Here is a 23,477-nt window from a genome sequence, read left to right as displayed (position 1 = left end):
ACTGCCTGTTGAACTTCCTTCTCTCCCTTCCCCATATTCCTTCAAATCTTAAATTCCTTCAGGTAGTGGCGCTGCAGAGACAAGTAGTCAGGGTTCCTCCCAACTAAGCATTCCATGCAGCTTTGCTTTTGATTTAAAAGTTAAGTTTTAATGGAAAGCCAGTTGCCTCTAGGGAGAGAGTAAAAACAAAACAAAATCTGAGCAGTTTAAAGTTCATCTTGGCTTGATTAAAATCTTAGGGAGTGAAATGGAGGGGAAAAAAGGAAACTGGATCAGACATCTCAATGTCTCTTCTAGAAGCAACTTCTTCAGTTTTCTAACTTGCCCTTTAGAAGGAAGCAGTGGAACCCTGAAATTGCTAAGTAACAGCTAAGATTGTGGTGGTTGTTTTTACTTTAAATCTCACCCACCTAGTTCTCAAAACACATTCTTTATTGAACCTTACAAAAATGCCTTGGATATTTCAAAACATTTGCTTGTGTCAGTTCTTTGAATCAGACTTACATAATTGTAAAACATTCATTTCCCCAATTTCCTCTTAAAACAAAAGGTATTTATAGTTCCCACTGAGTCAGGGATGGACTTGGATTACTGCAAAAGTAATCTGTGTTCATTTCAAGAGGAAGCTCATGGTTAAAATCTGAGAGACTTGCCTTTGGATTATGAAATAATGACCTTTGGCTTAAATAAGTGTGTCTTTGGTACTTTGAAAGCAAACATGGAAATAATAATTAATACAGAAATTTTATTATAGATATAACATTCTGATTTATATTATCATCTCTCTTACCAGAATAGGCCTTAATGTGGTTTCCAAACATCCCTTGTCTAGATGATTTCTTTATTAGAGAACTGCTAGGTGTATAGTCTTTAGATGTGTAAATTTTATAGCCTTGCATTATGTTCATATCAACAAACTTAGTTGTTTACTAGATACTTGGGACTCATTGGTTTTGACGATAAATTTCAGTATAAATAAGAGAGACTTACTGCACGTTAGGAGTTGATAATCAAACCTGAAAAGAGGAAACTATAATTTCAAACTGAATGTGGTAGGCATTATAAAAGACATATAAAATACTCAGAAAACAGAAGAGAAAGAGAAATTACCTGGGTGGCAAGAGGAGTGGGCTAGCTGAGGGAGGATTTCAGGAGCAGATGATATGTGGATTAGACATTTAATGATTAATGCCTTTTCATTAAAGTACCTTTTATGAAATTATAAAAGTTAACATTGCTAATTGGAAAGAACTTTAGAAATGCAAAAACTATTTTGCATTTGCAAAACTATTTTGCGTGACAGTGAAAATGTCAGCAATTAACTTTTTTTTTTTGTATTCTGCCATACTTTTCTATTCCTAGATTAGATACATGCTTTATTTTCCCTCTAAAATGGGTCTGGTTATTACTATTGTTTTAAAATCTGCTTCAGTTGACAATATAGCAAGATGATGCCACATCAATAAATATACATCTACATAATTGTTGATATATAGCATTCCATATGTACGTAGTCTATAATGTTTCGTATTACTGGACACTTTTGTTTTCAACTTTTTATTTTTGTAAAGTGTGCTGTAATGAACATTTTTGTGAACATCATGGGGCATTCATTCAGTTATCCAGATGAGACCTTTGAACAGAGTTGGGAGGAGTGCTTAGGGGACACTCTAGGTAGAAGGAACAGTTTGAGCAGAAAGGAACAGTTTGAGCAGAGATGGTACAGGAAGATCACGTTTTGGGAAAAGGCTGGAACTATAGTTTAGTAGAATGAAAAGAGGAGAATACTGCTAATTAGGATTAGAAAAAGAATATAGAGGGTCTTTGATACCAAGCCTTTAATTTATTCTTAGTTGGGCATCATTTTGGAATCTATGTTATACTTTAAATGAATGACCCTGAATAGCTTCAATTGTTCTTAATTTTTCTTATTTGGAGAAGAAATAAAATAGTTCCAAATGCTCAAGAAAGAATAGATCTTTTAAAATTCTTGAGAGATTTAAGAAACTAACCAGAACATAAACAAGTTATTGAAGTCATGAGAAAAGGGTGTATGTTTGTGTGTGTGTATGTGTGTATGTGTGTATAGAAAAAACTGTAAGAGTAGAAGTTTTTAAAAGTGAAGGAAAGTAATTTATTTTCTACACTTAATGAATATTAAATTCTTTATAATTAAAATTTAAGAACAATTTGGAAAAGAAGTAAGTTTGGGGACACATGTCATAATTTCATAATAATAATACCTTATATTTACTGAGTTGCTTAATGATGAGGCTATGTTGTAAGAAGTGTGTCTTCAGGCAATTTTGTTGTGTCAACATATAGAGTTTACTTACACGGATCTAGATGGTATAGCCTACTGCAAACCTAGGCTATACGGTATAGGCTATTGCTCCTAGGCTGCTGCAAACCTGTATACCATGTTGCTCTGCTGAATACTTTAGGCAATTGTAACCAAATGGTAAGTATTTTTGTATCTAAACATAGAAAAGTATAGGAAAAATATATTATAATCTTACGGGACCACTGCCTTTTGTGTGTCCCTTGTTGACTGAAGCATTGTTATGCAGTACATGACTATACCTCTCTGTGCTTGTGTGTTTTAAATACAAACAGTCCCCAATTTACAATGGTTCAACTTAATGATTTTTTGACTTTATGATGGTGCAAAAGCGATACACATTCAGTAGAAACCATACTTCAAGTACCCATACAGCCATTCTATTTTAACTTTCACTACAGTATTCAATAAATTAAACACAATATTCAATACTTTAATAAATAGGCTTTTTTTGGGATGATGTTACCCAACTTTAGGCGAATGTAAGTGTTCTGAGCATGTTTAAAGTGGGCTCAGCTAAGCTATGGTGTTAGGTAGGTTAGGTGTAGTAAAAGCATTTTTGATGATGGGTTTTTTAGGATGTAACCTCGTCCTACATTGGGGAGCCTCTGTTAATTATTGTACTTAGTCTGTTGACAGTCTTTTTAGGAAGAGTCTGGGATTATCTGCATTTTGCAGGTACCTGAAAGGCTGACTTCCCTAAGGTGGGTGAGAGAGCACCAGATTTGGTGTTATAGTTCAGGCACTGCTGAGGCCTTGAAACATTGCTATGATAGTTGTAAAGATAATAAGACAGTATCTGAAAGATTATGAGAACAGCATAAAGTACCACAGAAATGGAGGGACTGCTTTTTATAGCAGGACACCTTCTATCATTACAGGAGGGAAGAAAGCTCCAGCCGTTTTCCATTCTTTTTGTGGTAGCTTATATTATTGTCAGAACACTTGCTGCTCCTTTCTACCACCTTCCGTCCCTGTGAGAGGATTATAGTTTCCTACTCTACAGAAGGCTGATGCCCCATGGCTAGCTTGGCCAAATAAATCCTCTAGGATTTATTTTGGCTGGTGAAATGTCAGTGACAATAATTTGTGTCATTTCTGAGCAGAAACTTTAATAGGTATGGCCTGTTCTGCCATCTTTCTCTTTTCTTTGCCATGAGACTAGCATGCCCCAGTTAGGGGTGTTCCTTCTGCCCTGATCTTTGACTGAAGAGGACATGGAGTCTAACCACAGCTTATCTGCAAGGAGCCAGACAGGAACTAGAAATAAGCCTTACTCCATTGTTAGCCTCCAAAATTTGAGGACATTTTGTTCCTGCAGTATAAGTCAGCCTAAACTGATCTACTCTTTTTTCTCACTTTAGGCACCATCCTCTCTCTTTCAGGCCTAATACACACACACACACACACACACACACATTCTCTCCCTCTCTCTCATTCACACACAGTTTAGCCTTTTTATCTCGAGGGATAGCGTTCCCTATCAACCGTTCCACTGCTGTCTTTCTCCTCCATTGAAGATTTCAACCTTCATCAGAGGTTAACAATTCAAATAAGGTATTTAGAGTCGATCAGGATGACCCTTTATTTTTTTCTTCAAGCATTTGTAGAACATATTCCATGTCAAAGTAGATTTCTGGAGGTTTAAAATAACCCAAGCCCTGGACCCAGCCTTCAGGAATCGAAGAATATGGTAGGGTGCTGTCTCTTCAAGTGGCTATCCAACAAGGTAGACAATGTTGGGTGCTGTCTCTTCAAGTGGCTATCCAACAAGGTAGACAATGTTGGGTGCTGTCTCTTCAAGTGGCTATCCAACAAGGTAGACAATGTTGGGTGCTGTCTCTTCAAGTGGCTATCCAACAAGGTAGACAATGTTGGGTGCTGTCTCTTCAAGTGGCTATCCAACAAGGTAGACAATGTTGGGTGCTGACGAAGGATGTGCTTTGATCCTCAGTGATCTGTGTTTATGTAGCGTCCCCACTTTGTTGTATGTCGACCTTAGATGTTAAGGGTCGTTGCTTTTGATTAGTTCAGCTTACCTTCTCTTTCCCCTCTTCCTTACCTTGTATTTACTGTGCCATTGAAAGTGTACTACATGCTAGACTGCTGTGTTCTCAATTTGTAGTTTTCAGTCAATTTATATGGACTCATTCACTGGTTTAGGGTACATGTTCTTTCTTTGACACACATTGTATGTTTGTTGTTGTTGTTGTTGTTGTTGTTGAGACAAAGTCTCGCTCTGTTACCCAGGCTGGAGCTCAGTGGCGCCATCTCGGCTCACTGCAAGCTCCACCTCCTGAGTTCACGCGATTCTCCTGCCTCAGCCTCCTGAGTAGCTAGGACTACAGGCACCTGCCACTATGCCCAGCTAATTTTTTGTATTTTTGGTAGAGACGGGGTTTCACCGTGTTAGCCAGGACGGTTTTGATCTCCTGACCTCGTGATCTGCCTACCTTGGCTTCCCAAAGTGCTGGGATTAGAGACGTGAGCCACTGGGCCCAGCCATAAGTTCTTTAATTTCACAGATGATATATTAATTTTTTCTGTTATAAAGTGCTTAGCATACTATTACAACAAAGTTAAGATATTAGTAACTTTCTATTGTTTTCTTTGATTTGATTGTTTTTGTTTCCCTTCAAGTTAGTGGTTCTCTTTTCCGTGATGTATGAAATGGAGCTCATTGTTAATTGGGGTGCTTTTTTCTGTTATTTCAATTTAGAATAATTTGGAGTTGTTCTCTCATAATTTTAGATCGCCGTGTCTTACTACCTGACATGTGTCAAGGCAATCCAACTTAATTTCATGTTACTAGTGGCAAGTCCTGGCTTTGGAGTATGGAGTGAAATCAAGAGCTCATAGAGGTCTGTCTGACTAGTGGTTTCTATGTTAAACCCATGTATGACTTAGGTGTTCCCCTTTCTTCCTGGTTGAATTCTGATGTTTTCTGTCTCATTACTTCTGACCACCATTCTACTTTGATTTCAAAAGGCACAGGGTTAATTTATTATTAAAGCAACATCTTGGACCAGGGGCTTTCAAACTTGTTGTCCAACATGTACAGAAAGAAATGGTTGTCAGCCTCAGTTAGACAAGGGAAGGGGAACTCAGAGAGCTGCCATGATTCAGTAAGGTCTGCTTCATAGGATGGGTGGTGACTTCATGGGTGTGACTTTAATACTATATTTCATACCAAACAGGTAACTATATTCATTTGTATATATTAAATACTGCATAACCAGATTTTTTAAAGGTCTGAAATACTATTAATGTTGATAAATGTGTCCACTGCATTTATTTTGGCAGAACTGAGTCACATTAGTATTAGTTGTTTTTTTGCAATTTTAATTTTCTCTTAAAAGATTTTTATAAGCAAAAAATACTTTTATTTTGGAGAATTCAAGCAACACAGAAAAATGTAAAGAAAGTAGAAAATCAGCCCCAGATTCTGTTAACATTTTGGTGAATCTTTTTTTACTTTTGTTTTTCATTAAATCATTTTTATCCACTTAACAATGTGCTACAGCACATTCTCTAAATCAATATTGTAATTTTTAATACATACTACTCCATTTTATTATTATATCATATCTATTTTAATTAATATCCTGGTGATGTATGTTTAGATTGTTTCCTGTTTTCTCTATTACAGATGATATATCAATGAATATCTTTTTTTTTTTTTTTTTTTTTTTTTTGAGGTGGAGTCTCGCTCTGTCGCCCGGACTGGAGTGCAGTGGCCAGATCTCAGCTCACTGCAAGCTCCGCCTCCCGGGTTTACGCCATTCTCCTGCCTCAGCCTCCCAAGTAGCTGGGACTACAGGCGCCCGCCACCTCGCCTGGCTAGTTTTTGTATTTTTAGTAGAGACGGGGTTTCACCGTGTTAGCCAGGATGGTCTCGATCTCCTGACCTCGTGATCCGCCCATCTCGGCCTCCCAATTATACATATATTTTTGGATATATTTCCAGATATAATTAAAGGGATGCATACTTTTTATTTTCATACACATTGCCAGAGTGTCTTCAGGGAAAAAAGAGTTTTAACTTGCACACCTCAAATTAATGTAATGAGAAATGTCAGACTTATTCATTCTTGTCAACCTGATCTACAGAACATGTTTAAATATTCACAGCTTTTGAAAACATTTCCATTTTTATTTCAGATTCAGGGGGTACATTTGCAGGTTTGTTATATGGGTAGATTGTGTGATGCTGAGGTTTGGAGAACAATTCATCCCGTTATCCAGGTAGTGAGCATAGTACTCAATAGGTGGTTTTTCAGCCTCCCTTCCTTCCTCCCCTCTCTAGTAATCCTCGGTGTCTGTTGTTCCCATCTTTATATCCATGTGCACCCAATGCTTAGGTCCCACTTGTAAGTGAGAACATGTGGTATTTGGTTTTCTGTTTCTGCGTTAATTTACTTAGGATAATGGTCTCCAGCTCCATCCATGCTGCTGCAAAGGACATGATTTCATTCTTTTTTTATGCCTGTGTAATATTCCATGGCATGTATGTACCACATTTTCTTTATCCAGTCTACCGTTGATGGGCACCTAGGTTGATTCCCTGTCTTTGATATTGTGAATAGTGCTGCATTGAACATACAAGTGCATGCGTCTTTTTGGTATAATGATTTATTTTCCTTTGATTATATATGCAGTAATAGATTGCTGGATCAAATGGTAATTCTATTTTTAGTTGTTTGAGAAATCTCCAAACTGCTTTCCACAGTGGCTGAACTAATTTACATTCCCACCAGCAGTGGATAAGCATACTCTTTTCTCTGCAACCTTGCCAACATATTATTTTCTGACTTTTTAGTAATAGCCATTCTAACTGGTGTGACTTTTTAATAATAGCCATTGTGATTAATGGTATCTCATTGTGGTTTTGATTTGTATTTCTCTGATGATTAGTGATGGCTGATCATTTTTTTGTGTGTCTCTTGGCTGTGCTCATATGTCTTCTTTTGAGAAGTATCTGTTCATGTTCCTTGCCTACTTTTTAATGGGGTTGTTTCTTGTTTGTTGAATGTTTAAGCTCCCTATAGATTCTGAATGTTAGACCTTTGTGAGATGCATAGTTTGCAAATATTTTCTCCCATTCTGTAGGGTGTCTCTTTACTCTGTTGATAGTTTGTTTTGCTGTGCAGAAGCTCTTTAATTAGTTCTCACTTGTCAACTTTTGCTTTTGTTGCAATTGCTTTCGAGGACTCAGTCATAAACTCCTTGCCAACGCCAATGTCCAGAATGGTATTTCCTAGGTTAAAACACTTTAGACAGGTATTTTAATATAGATATATAGATAGTACCTTCTTTTTTAACAGGGCAAAAGACACTTTCTATGAAGATATTATTTACAAATCATTGATTTTCAAATGATCTTCATGTAAGTACAAGGATCAGGTAGCTTAAAGCCTACCTAGAGAAATATTTTCCTGTATTCAGCCATAGAGAAGTACCTGCTTTTAAGAAACAGAAAGTTAAATCTGGCTAGTGACTGTGACTGCTCTCTAGTTCCTTCACTTTAGGTATTTACACAGAGTCTGATACATTCACTCTCAATCTTCCCATCTGTGAGCCCACCCCTAGCTAGCTGCTCTTTGTATTAGACACAATAGTCCCAGCTTTCAGATCAGACAAACATGGCTGTGCAGCTGGCTCTGACTTGTCTGGATGATTGACCTTGGACATATATACCTTTCTGGACTCCCTGTTTCTTTGTGAGTTCAGTGTAGTTGTTAATATCTGCCTTGCAGTGTTGTATATGGATTAAATGTAAAATAATGTGTATAAAATGAAAGCCATTGTCATTAGTTGGTACTCGATAAATGGATTAAATTGAGCATGTTTTTCTTGTTCTAAATGGAATTTCAAATACATTTTCCTTTAGGAACAATGTCATGAGTGGAATTTGAGTACAGTATTAGAAATGTTATTCAGCATTCTATTTCACTGACATATAATTTCATTAAATTATGAGTTAAATAGGTTTTTAAGGACTGGCCAGAGAAGCCAGCTTTCAAGTGAAAGGTATTCCAAGTGTTACATAAGAGTTCATGGACTTAATTTTTTTTCCCATGTCACCTTGTCTAAGAAGAGTTCATTGACTTTTGACTGTAGAAGTGAACTTTTAGAATGTAATTTGTTACCTGGTTGACGATGGCTTGGAATTTCTTGATAGGTGATGATGTGTTTGGGGCAAACAAGACCTTCCTTCTACTTCTGAGAATTAAACCCATTTTCTTCTAGAGAACTTACTGCTTCTCTCACCAATCCAACCAGGTGGTCCTAGTGTAGACCAGACAGTCAGGAGTGCATGGCTCCAAACTGGACCAGTGAGTTTTTCTTGCAGTTTTTAAAATTACAACTGTGAAAGGAGGAATTGTCTGTCTTGGAGGCAGAGCTAGGAGTTAAGTGGGAAAAGGCACACTTTAAGAATGAAGGATAAAGCCAGTGATAAAGCACCAGAAACAAAGATGCTATCTTGTCCTGGTGCAGTTCGTGTTGAGCTGATCCTCGTGCCCAGCTGCCCCTGTGGCTTTCCATTTGCTGGGATATTTAGAGCCAATGTGGCTCACCTTGCTTTTGCTCGTGATGCCTCAAGTGCCATTTTTGTTACCTGCAAGTTAAACACTGCTGACTAATTCATTTGGTTGTTTATACTTGGAGTAGTTATTTAGAAAGTCAGTACCTTTGTCGTGGGCAATTTTAATAAATTATTTAGTTGCATAATAGGACAGACACAGCCTTTTGAGAACAGTGGTAGTATTTTTTTCCCCATCTGTCATCAAAGCAGAAATATGTTAATGCTAACCAAAGGATACCAGTGAATGAATGTATGTGCAGGTGGTAACAGCTCTTTTGACAGAGGCTTGCTGTAATGCAAATGTCGTAAAACTTTTATATACCTATGATGTCATATAATGCAAATGCTATATAATAAATGTACACCTATGACAGTTCTAGGAGTTATGAATTGTCTTGAAGAACTGTCCTTTGCTACCATTATGGGTTAGGAGCATCTGTTGGTAAACAGATGTTTGTGGTTGAGAGCAATGTTTACATTTAAGGAGGAATTGGTACTTTGGTAAGATTCTCAAATATGTATCTATGTGTTCCTTACTTGAAAGGGAAGCTGGAATGATTTGTTGCTTCTGTTCTCTTCAGTGGATTCGTGTTTGCGGAACTGGGATTTTACATGATAACTCTGTTTTGTAAATTCCACTTCCTTTTAGGAAGTATCAGATTTGCTGTCTCAGTAGCATTCTGTATTGTTGGAACATGCCATGAAGAGCACAGAAACGCATCTGCTGCTTGGGTTCTGCTTGCCAACTGGTTTGAACAGCTATAATATTTGTTTCTTCTTGATGTGTCAGCAGTCAAAGGGAACGTTTTCTTTTCTCCTTTGTGGCTGTTATATAACTTAAGCATCATTATATCAACAACAATGACTATTTATTCAGAATCTGCTAGGCCCTGGGGGATACAGAGGCTCAGAAACACAATGTCTACCTCAGATGGATTTTCACTGTCTGCTGAGAGTGAAAGGTCAGGGATCTCAAAAAGAAGGAAGGATGCTAACACCCTATGTTAGTTGTGAAATGGAAGTATAAAGAATAAGGTCTGTAGGTATTTGGAGGAGAGGAGAGATCCCCAGGGCTTTTGCCAGTGACAAAAGTTCTAGGAGAAGGAAGGGTTTTAGTGGTCTGGAATGGGATATGTAGTAAAAAGAATGCAAGAAGGTTGTCAGGCAGGGGGCCTGGTGTGAGCCTAGTGCTTTGAATGAAACTCTGTCACCTTAGCTGGTAACCACCCAGCAGCTGAGAGGCCTGGACTAAAGAGCACCAACATGGGAGCCCCCTGCATGGGTCCCTTTGGGGCAGCCTCTCCACTAGGGATGAGCACGGCTCCCAACCACAATGTGAAAGTTTAAGAATTTTTAGACCCTTGAGTGTACATGGCACACTCAGAGGTCCCCACCATCTCCACTACATAGGCCAGGGAGCACAGGCAAAGATAAAGAGACCCATGGGCCGACATCTTATTGGGGTCCAGTGTGTTATCCAAATATGTTTCCTAAGGGGAGCTTTAATTGGTGGGTTTAAAGCAAGCAGGTGCTAGTTCCAGGAGGTCATGTTGTGACTGAGAGGTGGTCAGTTTAAATTTGCAGGCAAATGTCTGAACGGTCTGTTTAAGGAAGTGGTGGGAAAGTGAGGAGCCCAGCCTGCTAGGCAGGACTTGGGTCTCTAAGTTTTATCTCCTGCCACCAGTGGGAGCCATTCAGGTGGGGAATGGAATTTGAAACTGACCGTGAGAAAGTTAAACCTATATTTAAAGTGGATGACAAGTCAACATAAAATGGTAAGCACTCACTGTCCCTAGGTATGGTGCTAGTAATGTGCCCTCTGCTTTAGAGGAACAAGGAGTGGACCAGCAGGTTATTTGGCAGAGGGTTTTTAAGATCGGGGTGCAGAGGTAGAGGCCAGGCTTCAAGTGCCTGTAAATGTCATGGCACTGGACCCATAGGTTCACCGTCACTCTTTTTTGGTAACTATATATTTAGAATCTGTGTACTTTGAATTTTAATTTGAGACAACAAAGGCATCCTAGAACCAGTTATCCTGTTCTCTTGTGGGGATGTTCTAACCACATTGGTCACAGTGTTGTTCTTATTTCTGAAGCATAAGGATTATTGGAAACATCTTTTAAGTGCTTTATGGTTGCAGCTGAACATATTTATGAAGCCTTCCTTCTTCCTGGAGAGAACACCTACTCTGAATGTTAAGCTTGGCTGGATCCTAAACAATACAAACAAACTAGATCATCTCTCTTTCCTGTCTGTGCTGCCTTTCCCTTCCTCCATCATAGATCTCAAAATATCTCTCTATGTCCACACAAACACAATTGTATTTTTTAGACTACAGTGTTAAGAAGTTTATTGAGTTGTTCATATACACTTAAGCTTTATGTAGTCTTCTCATGTAAAAGAGCTGCTGTCCTTGATATAATAGCCAACGTATTATCAGTTCAGCTAGTATAGCTCATTGTAACAATTATATAAACAGAAAATCAGTGCTCTTAAAAGTACACATTAATTTACATGAATGTTTGAGGAAAGCTGCCCATAAAGCAAATTGTGTTCCTTTTGATCTCTACTATAAAATTATCTAATTGTCTGAGAGGAAAAGGTTTATGACCTGATGGCATGCTCGACTTTGACATTTGTCATGTGATGATGATGATGATGTTTTGAGAGGCATAGAGGGAGGGGCCCGCCTGCGGGAACAGCAGCTAGAAGACGCTCAGCCTCGGTGACTCAGGCAGAGGGGATGAATGCCTGAACCAGGAATGGAAAAAATGGTCCAGATATGAAAGTAGCCTTCATGTTACACCTATTGGTAGTGAACTGTCAAGAGAGAAAAGAGGGAGCTCAGATGATTCCAGAATTTAACTTAAAGTGTCTAGGAGAGTAAGATTACCTTTATGAGGAATATGAGGGTCAAGAGAGATTTGACAGCTTCATCATCTAGGAGACAGACCCAACTTAATATGTTAAGTACCTGTTGCTAAGGATAAATGTGAGGCTGTAGGCCAATCTTGCTTCTGCTCTTTTGACCATAGTTTGGTTTCCAACTGGAAACACTCTTAGAGATCCTCAGAGAGAGATGAAGCAGTTCACCCTGTCATTTATTGGCAGAGCGGAGACCAGGAAGGGAGCTCTTGACTTTTTGTGCAGTGTTCTTTCCACTCTCCCGTGCTGCTTTGGAGAAAAGAACAGCATTTTGTTGATCTCACTTTAGATCTTATCTTTGGCTGATGAGTATTTTCAAGAAACCTTGGCCTGTGGAATGACTCTAAACGAAGAGATCTTTGCTCAGGAGATCTCCAAAGCAAAGAACGTTTAATTTGTAACTTAACATTTTTTTTTCTTCCCATCTAGAAACTCTCTTTTGGCACTGGCAATCAACTCATTTCTTAATGGGCCCTCAGGAATTAGCACTTCTGTAGCCCCCTGTAATTTGCCAATTCCTTAATAAAGTTTCTTTTAAGTATTTTTATTACAAAATAATGTTTAGGGCACAGTGACCCAGATAGAATATTCCCAAAAATCACTCGTACTTTTTTAAAAGTAGGTTTACCTGTGACCTAAATGAAATCATTCCAATTTTAAGCCTTATTTGCTACCAATAAACTTTCTATTGTATAGTAAGAATACCAAATTCAAGAATCCTAAACCTAAAGCTTCTTAAGTTTCTCAACACTTAAATAAGGGACTCAGACCAGGGAATACCAGAGAACTATTTCAGCTCTAAAATTCTTTAGATATTTAACATAGGAAAGAATTTTTGAAAATTACAAGCCAGTTTGTTTACAGTTTTGGAGATTCGGATTCAGGGCTCAGAGGGACAAGACAGCATTTTTTGAGTGCCTACTCTACATCCCGCACGGTGGTAAATGCTTTGCATGTATTGTTACACATACAGTAGTTCCCCCATTATCCCCAGATGGTATGTATGTTCCAAAGCCCCCAGTGGATGCCTGAAACCTCGATGGTCCTGAACCCTATATACACTATGGTTTTTGCTATACATACCTATGGTGAAGTTTAATTTATAAATTAGGCACAGTAAGAGATTAACAGTAACTAATGATAAAATATAACAATTTTAACAATCTCGGAATGACATGAAATTTAAAACTTGTGCATTGCTTATTTCTGGAATTTTCCATTTAATATTTTCAGACTGCAATTGAAGCCGGGCAGGTAACAGACACAGCAGAAAGTGAAACTGCATATGGGGGGACTGTCGTAATCTGTAAACCGTTAGGTGGGCATTTTAGCCCCCTCATTGATGATAATCAATTTTCTCAAGGCCATACAGTGTCAGAGGTCCGATCCAAATCTGCTTTGATCCCAGGTCTCACGCTCTTTGCACCCAATATCTCTGCCTAACTCAAGAACTTTTACTAATCGAAACTAATGTACATCCACTGAAGTATCTTTCGTCAGATTAATCCTTGTTTCTCAAGCGTTTTCAAAGGCAACCTACCCTTTTCTAGAAGTTGTGTCGAAGTTGTCAAAGGCGTAAAGAATAGGCTGTGAAAGTCTGCTAAGCTTGGTATAAATCAAGAAAGGAAAGTTCCGCCTTAACCGACACTGAACGTGCTTATTGGTTAGGATTGAACGGGCTGACTCATTTCTTTTTTGCCGTGGTAGAGGGCCACACCCTGCATTCCAAAAACCCTCTGCTGCGGGCCACACCCGCCAACCTCGCTGTTGGAGCCTCTGAGGTCGGGCTGGGCTTCCAGTTCGCAGTTGACCCTGGGAGAGGATCGGCGCATCCGCCTGCCCGTCCCCCAACTCCGGACGCCTGGCTCCGCAGCGCCGCTGTCCCAGCACCAGGGCCGGGCAGACAGGGGAGCGGGACCGCCGGGAGCGATCGAGGCGCGGGCGCCCAGCAAGCGCCGCGCCTGGGGTCTGCGCGCCACTCACCGCGCGCGCCTTTCCGCCCGCGCCAGGGCCGGCTGCGCGCACCCTGAGCGGGAGGAGCCGCGCGCAAACTTGGTGCCCCAGGAACTTTCCAGGAGACACTGCCTCGGGGGAGGAGAGACCGTAAGTGTTGCTCCCGAGATGCTGTGGTTCATTAAAATACACTCACAGACGGTGGGGACCGATTAAAATACCGCAATCAGTGCTAGTTCTTCTACTACGGCGAAGTAAGGGAAATCTTTATTTTTCCTGCATGGCGCTTTAATGACCAAGTAGGCACTAGCTATTTACACCTGAGACGGTTCAGTGCCGTTGCTGAAGCAGTGGGTCAGGATATGGGTAGGCTCAGTCAACAAGTGCTCTTTATATTGCGTGATGCTAACTGCTATGGCGTGAGAACCAAGGATGGGGGTGGTTTCTGCTTGGGGTTATCAAGTTTTCCTAATGGCGGTTTTTGAGAGAATGAGATTGTGTCTAGTTTGGTTAGTTTTGCGGAAGTACTCACTTTCTCAAACTCCAGTCCCTGTACCAAACAGACCTTTTGCCAACTCCTTTGGTTGGGTGGAAACTGGCTTGTGAATGAGCTTGGTATTAAGTGCTACAAGAAAGCACGTGCCCCTGTGTTTTGGACTGATCGTGTTTACTCCATGTTTACTTCATAACCGTGCTTCCTGTTTAGTGTGGCCAGGTAATCGCTCTTGTGGAATTTGTCAATAAATACATGGAGAAGAATGCATGACATTTGCCTTTTTTTTCTATTTGTGTTTGCTTTGTGTAGTTGTACCAAAATAGGAAATCTGGGACTAAATTCTGTTACCCTGAATGCTACAAATATTTATCATAACATTTTTATCCAATTGAGTTACCACTTTTAAATTTATGTAGAAATAAGTCCAGTGAGCCACTTAAAAAAAATCTGCTTTTCTACACAAGAAATTAGTGCAGTTGTATAGTGCCAAATAACTTATTTTCTTGCAAGAGTTTGGGGAGGTGGGGGACAGGGAAAGCGGAATCCCGTAATGACTGAGGATATACACAATACAACAGGAAAGTTACCACGATCAGCAGCACTGATTGTGTACAGGAAAGACAGGTTAAAGATGTCCCAGTAACATAAAGGATGGTGAGAAGAATTGTAAACTGAATTATGAAGTTATGAATATGAATGACCAAGTCATGAATAGCATCATTACACTCCTGCATTTATGAAGATACAGACCGGGATGCAGTCAAAAGATAGACTGTCATGGAGAGAGGAAGAAAATTCTTTGCAGCTGGCTTTTTTTAGCGAGAGAAAGAAAATTCTTCGCAGCTGGCTTTTTTTTTTTTTTTTTTTTAAAGGTCTATAAAGGAAACTTCCCTGGAAAGAAACAACTTCTAAATGGAATGATTAAAATAATTTGTTAGAAACTTTAAATTGCCCTATGAGCTCCTAGTAACACTATTTTCAAGCTCATAGGCTAATTGTTAAGTCTCTTTTGCTCTGAGTTGAACTGATCAAATGCCTCTGTGTGAAAGGTAACAGCGTAGAATCCTCTTTGAGAAACAGCCTGTAATCTTGGGAGAAATGGCCTAAGGCCACTGTTCTCAAGTCCACTGAGGCAGTTGAAAAGGCCCCCTCAGGTGGTGAGAATGGAATAATATTTTGTTATATCTCTAAGCTGCCTAAAATCCAAAGAGATTATTAAATTTGGAATTTTATTAGTTTCACCTAATAGTTGTATAAAGGCTGAATATTTAAGGATCTCTTTTATCAGGTACTGAGATGCTTTGTATACATTACTTCATTTAGTTTTCACAATAGACCTAAGAACTGGAGGTATTATTATCCCTGTTTTATAGTTGAAGAACAGGCTCAGTAAGGTTGTATTACCTGCTCCAAATTTCACAGCTAGTTAATTTAGTTTATGTTGGAAGTTAGCATTTAAGGTTGGTTATTTTTCCTATGTGACTCCAATTGCTCCTAAAATGGTGTTGATTTTTCTGTTTGAAATGATCCAGAGGAGGTTCTTGGTTCAAAGCAGATTTTTAAGTGATTTAAAACCACCTCATTGTCCCAGCGCCAAATTATCAAAGTTCAAGGAATTACGCATTTACTCTAGAAGCTTAGGGCTTTCAAATATTAACTGAGAAAGTCCTACTGTTGATGAGCTCGTTAATGCAAGTGGCCGCCTTCGTGTTGCTGATCTCCGGTAACTTTCTTCTACTTTTTTTCTGAAGACCTTTTAGTTCAGGGTGTGCGTTTTCCTCCTGCGCCTCACATGTGCAACTCAGGCTTTCTCTAGTTGAATCCCCTGAGTGTGAGTGCATACCTGCAGTATTTTATATGCTAACTGAAATATTTTAAAATTTATGTTAGCACCTAGATTAGCATTGAATCTGTTTAAGAATGATGAGTTCATGAAAGGCACACTGTGAGCGCTAAAACTAGTTATGTGGAGGTGAGAAAGTCTCAGCGTGTCTGATCGGAACATCCAATTCTGAGAGAGTCCATCTGTCGGAGTATCTGTTGGCATGTCATCATATAAGAGAACAATGCCACCTTCATCGAAGACCATGAAATACAGCATCTATTCCAGGACTAGGCATTGCTCACAGCCCCACCTCATCACCCGCACCATCTATTTGACACAGAACACCTACCCACTTCCTTAAACCGCTCTAAATCCTAACTGCTTTGAGTGACCTGAATTCTTGAGCATGTTGAAAGAACATGCCAGTGTGATGATAAAACCACTTGGGAGTAATCTTGGAAAAATCATGGAGGGGGGAAGCATGCCAGAGAGTCCATTTTCAAAAATGGAGAAATGGTAAATTCTGAAAACTTTAGATTCATGGCTTATGTTGGTGTCTAGCAGAATTGTAGATCACATTTTTTAAAAGAATGGTCACAAAAATAAAAGTGATGATCAGTGTGTAGCGTATGTTTGCTAAGAATTATTTATGTCCAATTAACCTCGTTTGTTTTTTAATAATGTTACTGGACAAGTAGTATGTCAGGGCATTGCTATAGATATGCAATGTCTGCTTTATCAGAACATTTAATAATGTGGTATGTGTATTCTTTACTCAAGACGGAAAAATATGAATTGGATAGCAGTATAGGTGAATGAGTTTATGTCTTGTCCCTAAAGAGGGATGATCAGTGGCATAATGTCAGACTTGAGCAAGGTGTCAATAGTGTGCCTTGGCAAAGGCATATGATACAGCTGGTGGGAAAAACTTCACCCAGTACAAGAGATAGAGTATTTGGAACCAAGGAGATAATAATTGCATCGTTCTTTGTAGATAGTGGTTACAAATAGAGATTCCAAAACCAGACCCTGGGAAAGTTATTTGAGCTCTTTATGCCTCTATTTCTTCATTCATAAAATACGAATAATAGTAATAGTACCTACCTTAGAGGGCTGTTGAAGAAGTTGAAGGATGAAATTATATAATCCATGTAAAGTGCTTAAAGCAGAATCGGATAGTAAATTGTATATATTAGCTGCTAGTCTTTTGTTGTTGCTGCTGTTTTTACTACTGTCACTACTACTACTTCAGGCAATATTATGCACATTTCTGGGTTTGTGTTTAAATACATATCCAGAATGTGGTAAATAGGTTAGTTGTTGTTTTTTGAGACAGAGTCTTGCTCTGTTGCCCAGGCTGGAGTGCAGCATCATGATCTCGACTCACTGCAACCTCAAGCGGTCTTCCCACCTCAGCCTGCTGAGTAGCTGAGACTACAGGTGTGCCACCATGCCTGGCTAATTTTTTAATATTTTGCAGAGACAGGATCTCACTATGTTGCCTAGGTTGGTTTCGAACTCAAACTTCCGGACTCAAGCGATCCTTCTACCTCAGCCTCTCAAAGTGCTGGGATTACAGGGTGTGAACCACTATGCCTGGCTGTAATTAGGGTTTGGAGAGTGTCTAGTAACTGTTATTTGAACAGTGGTCCAAAAACAATAGGCGTCTTCACCTTAGTGTAAAAGCTGAGAGACTTTCAGTCAGATGAGGTCCACAGAAAAAAATTAAAAATTAAAAACTTTTAAGCTGAGAAATGGTACTTTATATTTACTATTACCAATGTGGTAAAAGAGAGATGGTCACATTTTGAAGTCTGTACATTTTGTCCAGTTTAATAAGTGCTTTCTGTTAAGGAGCTATAGCATGGTGTATGAGAAATCTTCACTAAACTAGGTTTTAGGAGAGCTCTTTCTTATCTCCAGTCCAAATCAGATCAGTACGGTCTTTAACCAGTTGTTATGGGCAATTAGCTTAACTCAATGGTTCTCTGCAGGGTGCAATTTTAACCCCCCAGGGAAAACTTGGTATATTTGGACATGTTTTTGATTGCCACAGCTGGGGGTGGGAAGGTGTGCTAGTGGCACTTAGTGGATACTGCCATGGATACTGCTAAACATCCTACAATGCACAGGACAGAGGCCCCACAGCAAAGAATTATCTTGTCCAAAATGTCAGTAGTGTTATGGTTGAGAAATCCTGGCTTACAAGTTCAATGTATGTATTTCTGTTTGTGACATTTGAATGCCAATCTTTGCTTTAATGAAATCACCAAGTAGCTTTAACAGTATGTTTATAAAAGGCTTTTGAGAGTTAATGTATGCTGAAATCTGCAAGTGTGTACATTTTATCAGCAGCACAGTGAAATATTTGCTTTGTCTCCTGGAGGAATATATTATAGTGGTTTGAGAGTCAGATAAACCTTTGCTGGAATCTCAGCCCTGCCAGTTTAACTTGCTGTGTGATTTGGGGCAAGTTTCTTTATCTGTGAAAACCAAATCTCTATTTCATAGGGCTTAGAGAAATAAACAAGATATACATGTGAATTATGTAGCACAGTCCTTAGGCACAGTCGCAAGAAATAACTTTTGTTTTTTTAATTTACATTTTCCAGGTTAATAGAATTGACTGGTGCTTTTTGAAATGTAAGATTTGGAAGGAGAATATATAAGGAAATTAGATTTTTTAATAGTTAAAATATTAAAAGGGTTCTTGTTTTCCAAAAGTGATAAATCTTAGGAGAAGTAAATGTCTTTACAGATACCACTTTGGCCTTGTAGGGAATGAAGAATATGCACTAAAGTGAGAAGCACTTATTAGAGGGAGGCATAAGTTGTATGGAAAACAAGAGTCATCTATTTCTTATCAGTCTGGAATTAGCCAATAATATAACTTCTGCATTTATGAATTGTTCCACTATAAAAACATGTAATGTTTGTTCTTAAGCAGTGTAATTCTATTTTTTCATCTTACTCTTGATATTATGTCTCTTAAATATGTTTTTCCATGCCTTAAGGTGTAAGCAGCACACCTAGCAAATGTATGTGCAAATGTGTCAGTTTTGTCATCTTAGTGATTTCTTATACCCTGTCAGCCTTGCCTGAAAAGATAAAGCTTTCATGTGATCACTTTTTCTGTCACTTCCACTTGTGTATCAAGCAAGCTATAGCGGTGTAGAGCTTATCCGTAAGAGCAACTGGCATTGTATGTATTTGACTTAATGGTGTGGATTTTTTAGGTGATAGGGATTGGATGGGAAGATTTCAGAGTATTCACAATCCATCTGCTGTCTACCTTATAATGGCAGACTGTTTTGCAGTTCTGTTAATTTTCCAGGGAGATAGCAGTAAGAGGTCCAGCAATGAAAAGTTCCATGGCTTAGGAAAAGGCACTTTTTCAGGTTGGAGAATTGAAGTTAGCAATTTTTTTGAAAAGTGTTGGATCTTGATTTTCTTTCTCAGTGTCTCTATTGCATTGAATTGTGTAAACCTCACATAAACATGTGACTTGAACCTTCTAGTGGAGTGAGTGCCCCCAGCAGCTTGCCTCTCTCTGGGTGTCTAGAAGGAAATCTGTCAGCTCACATCATTGGGAGAATTCACAGCTAGCTCATCCCTCTTGGGTGGTGACTGCCCATGGGAGCACAGCAGTTCCAGCATAAGGGGCATGTGAAATGTGACTGATGCACAGATGAAAACATACTTCTGAGAAAACTAACATAGACTAAGCCCTGCTAGTGCTTAGTGGCCTTCATTAAGCTAACCTTCAAGTTTACTTAACTTTCCTGATTGTACAGAAGTAGAAGGTGGTGTTCCAGACTCTGTCGGCCGCAAGCCTCAAGCCGCCCCTGAGTTGCTGGGTAAGCAGTATTGGCAAAGAAACCTGGTGATCCTAACAGAGAATCCTGAAGTGGTGATACAAAATTGCATAGTTCTATGGGGTCAGAAGCTGAGAGTTTGATAGTCAAACTAAGCTGAAAGTCAAGCTGATAATAAATAAAGTAAAAGAAAGACTAGGCAGTTTAAAATTTCAGATGCAACCAGTGACCACAATTCTTGAGACCCCATAAAACAATTTCTCCACTTTAGGTGCATTCCGTCACTTTGATTTCTTAGATATGGATGAGACTAGAAATTACCACGCACTGCAGGAAGTGTTGCTGAAAATGTTTGAAAACTGATTGTGTGTTTACAAGGCTCCTGGGCATCAACTTGTAATTTTGCAGTAATTGGTAGCAAAATCCCAAGTTCTAGACTTGTGCTGAGTTAACAGATGTAAAAATAGATTTTCCCCCCCTTTTGAAGTAAGGGTCTCACCAAAAGGCTCAAACACGTTCTGGACATAAAGGAGCAAATAGATTTAAGTCAAGGTGGAGTGGAACAATATGCCTCATTACCCACACCATAGGTCTATTAGCTTGTATTTTTTAAAGAGTTTAAGCTTGACATTCAATGAATTCTTTAAATACAGGGTGTGGTTATAGGTTTGTTTGTTGGTTTGTTTGTTTTTTTAAGAGGTCCCTCCTTCTTGAAATTCCAAAGCTTTCATTTCACTGGAATTATTGGCTTCTACCACGAGTATGGTATATATGCCATACATGAGGGCCCTCAGGTAATAGTATATATACTATATATACCTTTCCCTCTTCTCAATTTGAAAAGACCTTAGTCCAAAAGAAATTATTAAACTAACCTATAATGAATGTATCACAGCAAACATACAACAAATAAAGAGATTATAACTTGGTTATAGAACTATAACTTGGTTAAAGGAACTAACATGTTATTCTGAGAGGGAAATTGTCTGAAGAGGAATTTAGAGAAGTAGAACTTGAAGACTGGGATGGGAGACGGAATTTGAGAGGCCAACTTGGCCTGGCTACAGAGAAGGTGCCTTACCCCTAGGGTGGCATTACCAGGTCTCCATGTGGGTCTTCCCCTATGGTGGGGCTGTCTGAGGGCTTTTGAAATCTGCCTAAGTTCCAAATCTGAATTAGAGATTGGTCTTGCCCTCATCAGTGAATACCGTTGAGTCCTCCTTAACCTCACAGTGCACAGTGTCAGGCCACACAGGAAGTCACAGAACGTATTTTTGTTCCATGCCCACTATGCATCCTTCTCATGGTAATTTGGCCACTTCACATAACTATGCTTTTCAGAGATCTGCCATCAGACATGCCAGCATCCAACCCACCTGATGGTTTACATTCTCACAATAAGGTATTCAGCTGTAGTTTTTAACGCTAATGTCACCATAAGTGTGGTCAGTATGAATGCTTTTCTGATCATTGTATCTATAAATTTGCAAGACTAAAAGATAGTCTTGGACTGTGTGAGTCCCCCCAGATGACACTGCACTTTAAGGACCAGCTGACTTCTCCAGGGTTGCTTGTCTTCACCTTGAATGCCCTTTCCTATCTGACTTGCAACACAAGAGTGTCATGACCATCATAATATTATCTTTTTTATTGCAATTTAGAAAATGTTGAGAAGAAAAATGAATGTCATTGAGTGCCTATTCATGTGGGAAATGTGATGTTCTGTTCTGTGGGTAACTCATGTAAACAAAAGTAAAAGAAACTAGAGTATATTGTTATAGTTAAAATTACAAGGTAAATTAATTCCTACTTCGCTGGTTAGTGTGTCCTATAATTCTCATTTAAATTGCACAAATTACTAAACAACTACAGAAATTTTCACCCAAAGCATTTCATAGCCAAAATTTCACAGAATTTTTCAGTGTGATTTTATATTGTTAAAATTCTTGCAGACTTATGAAATATACTTTCATTTGTTTCTCAGGATAATAGGCTGTATATAGTTTCTTAGGCATTTGGGTTCCAGAGCCTGTGGTACTTTCATATATAATTGTCCTTTTAATATTCTTTTTTTTTTTTTTCAGCGCAGAGGTCTTTTTTTTTTTTTTTTTTTTTAAACACCTATTATGCCATGAATTCTTAGGGAATAGGTTCCAGCAGCTCAGGCTCCTTCCCATTGGTTCTCACAAAGTGTGCTTCTCTGGGTGGAGCAGGCTGGCACTTCGGTTAAACCCACGTACCTTTCTCTTTGGCTTCTTTCTTTTTCTGATCATTTTCCTTCACACGTTTCAGGAAGCTATCTCGGCTCTTAGAGTGCTTGTGCTCAATACGCACATTAATTCTCTTGGCAAGAATCTTGCCCTTGTTTGTTTACAACAATGCCAACAGCATGCTGGGTAACATTGTAGACTCTCCCAGTTTTGCCATGGTAACACTTGTAGGGCATTCCTTTTTGAACAGTACCCATTCCCTTGATGTCTATGATATCACCTTTCTTATAGATACGCATATACGTGGCCAAAGAACAACTCCATGTTTTCTAAAAGGCCTAGAGAACATATATCGGGTGCCTCTCCTCTTTCCCTTTGTGTTCGTCATTTTGGCGAATTACTGGAAGATGGTGGTTCCGGCCGAAAGGCTTAATATTCTTATATTCCTGTTAATATATCGAATGAGCTTCCTGAAGTTATCTATTGCTAATATTTAGCATTTACATTTAGGAGCAAAATTCTCAGGAGAATTGAGAAACCTGGTGTCATTTATTTTGATTATGTCCAAGTAAAGGTCAGAGATAAGAAATTAAATGTTTGTAACGGAGAAACTAGTCATCACCAGTCTACTTCAAAGGAATGTCTGTCACAGCCTCAGTAGTGCCAGGGTACATAGAGATATGTTGTATGAAAACCATATGGTCTTGGGAAGACTGTAGAGGAATCCTCTTGGGAAGAGAGTATGGAATGGACTGAAACAATTCAAGGAATAAATGGGGTTGTATCCAGAGAGATTGAAGAATAGGAAAAACAGAAACATCCAGTTAGAGTAAGTTTTCATGTTTGATAGCAGAGTAGGGTGACTATAGTTAACAACAATGTATAGTATATTTTGAAGTAGCTAGGTGAGAGGACTTGAAATGTTCCCAGCACATGGAAATAAATAGTAGAGGTCATAGATATCTCAAATACTTTGAGTTGATCATTATAGTCTATGCATGCAAAAACTATCACATGTACTCCATAAATATGTGCAAATATTATGTATCAATAAAACAGAAAGAACAGGAAAAACAAAGCAAGAATTCTAACATTACCTCTTTCCAAAGTGAGTGTCTCCCCTTACTGGGCCTGGACCCTAATCTATATGAATAAAATGAATGGATTTTATTCCCTAAGAATTTGTTAACTAAGTTATCTGAATAAGTTATGTGTCCATATTTGTAGCCAGTAGTGGGAGGGAGGTCAAGCAGAGTAGGGGTTGTTAAAATCTTTTTTTAAATTTTGTTTTGTTTTGTTTTGAGATGGAGTCTTGCTCTGTCAGCA

General features: G+C 38.9%; 1 protein-coding gene across 6 annotated transcripts in view; it reads left to right on the top strand.

The window, feature by feature from the left end:
• Positions 1 to 23,477, top strand: part of SGMS1 (sphingomyelin synthase 1) — a 310,369-nt gene that overhangs the window by 187,735 nt on the left and 99,157 nt on the right. The window contains exon 1 of one of the 6 annotated variants that reach the window (XM_033215423.1): positions 13,545 to 13,955. The exons of 4 other annotated variants lie outside the window; for them this stretch is intronic. The gene's annotated coding sequence lies outside the window, so the exon portion shown is untranslated. Of the gene's footprint in view, positions 1 to 13,544; positions 14,060 to 23,477 lie in introns of those variants that run through there. One more of the 6 variants, XM_033215431.1, reaches the window with a different exon arrangement.

This window comes from Trachypithecus francoisi, unplaced genomic scaffold (assembly GCF_009764315.1).
Source record: "Trachypithecus francoisi isolate TF-2019V2 unplaced genomic scaffold, Tfra_2.0 Contig00586, whole genome shotgun sequence".
In the NCBI taxonomy this organism is placed as follows: Eukaryota; Metazoa; Chordata; class Mammalia; order Primates; family Cercopithecidae; genus Trachypithecus; species Trachypithecus francoisi.
The sequence above is the reverse complement of the archived record's forward strand: the minus strand, read 5'-3'. Positions and strand labels throughout refer to the sequence as shown.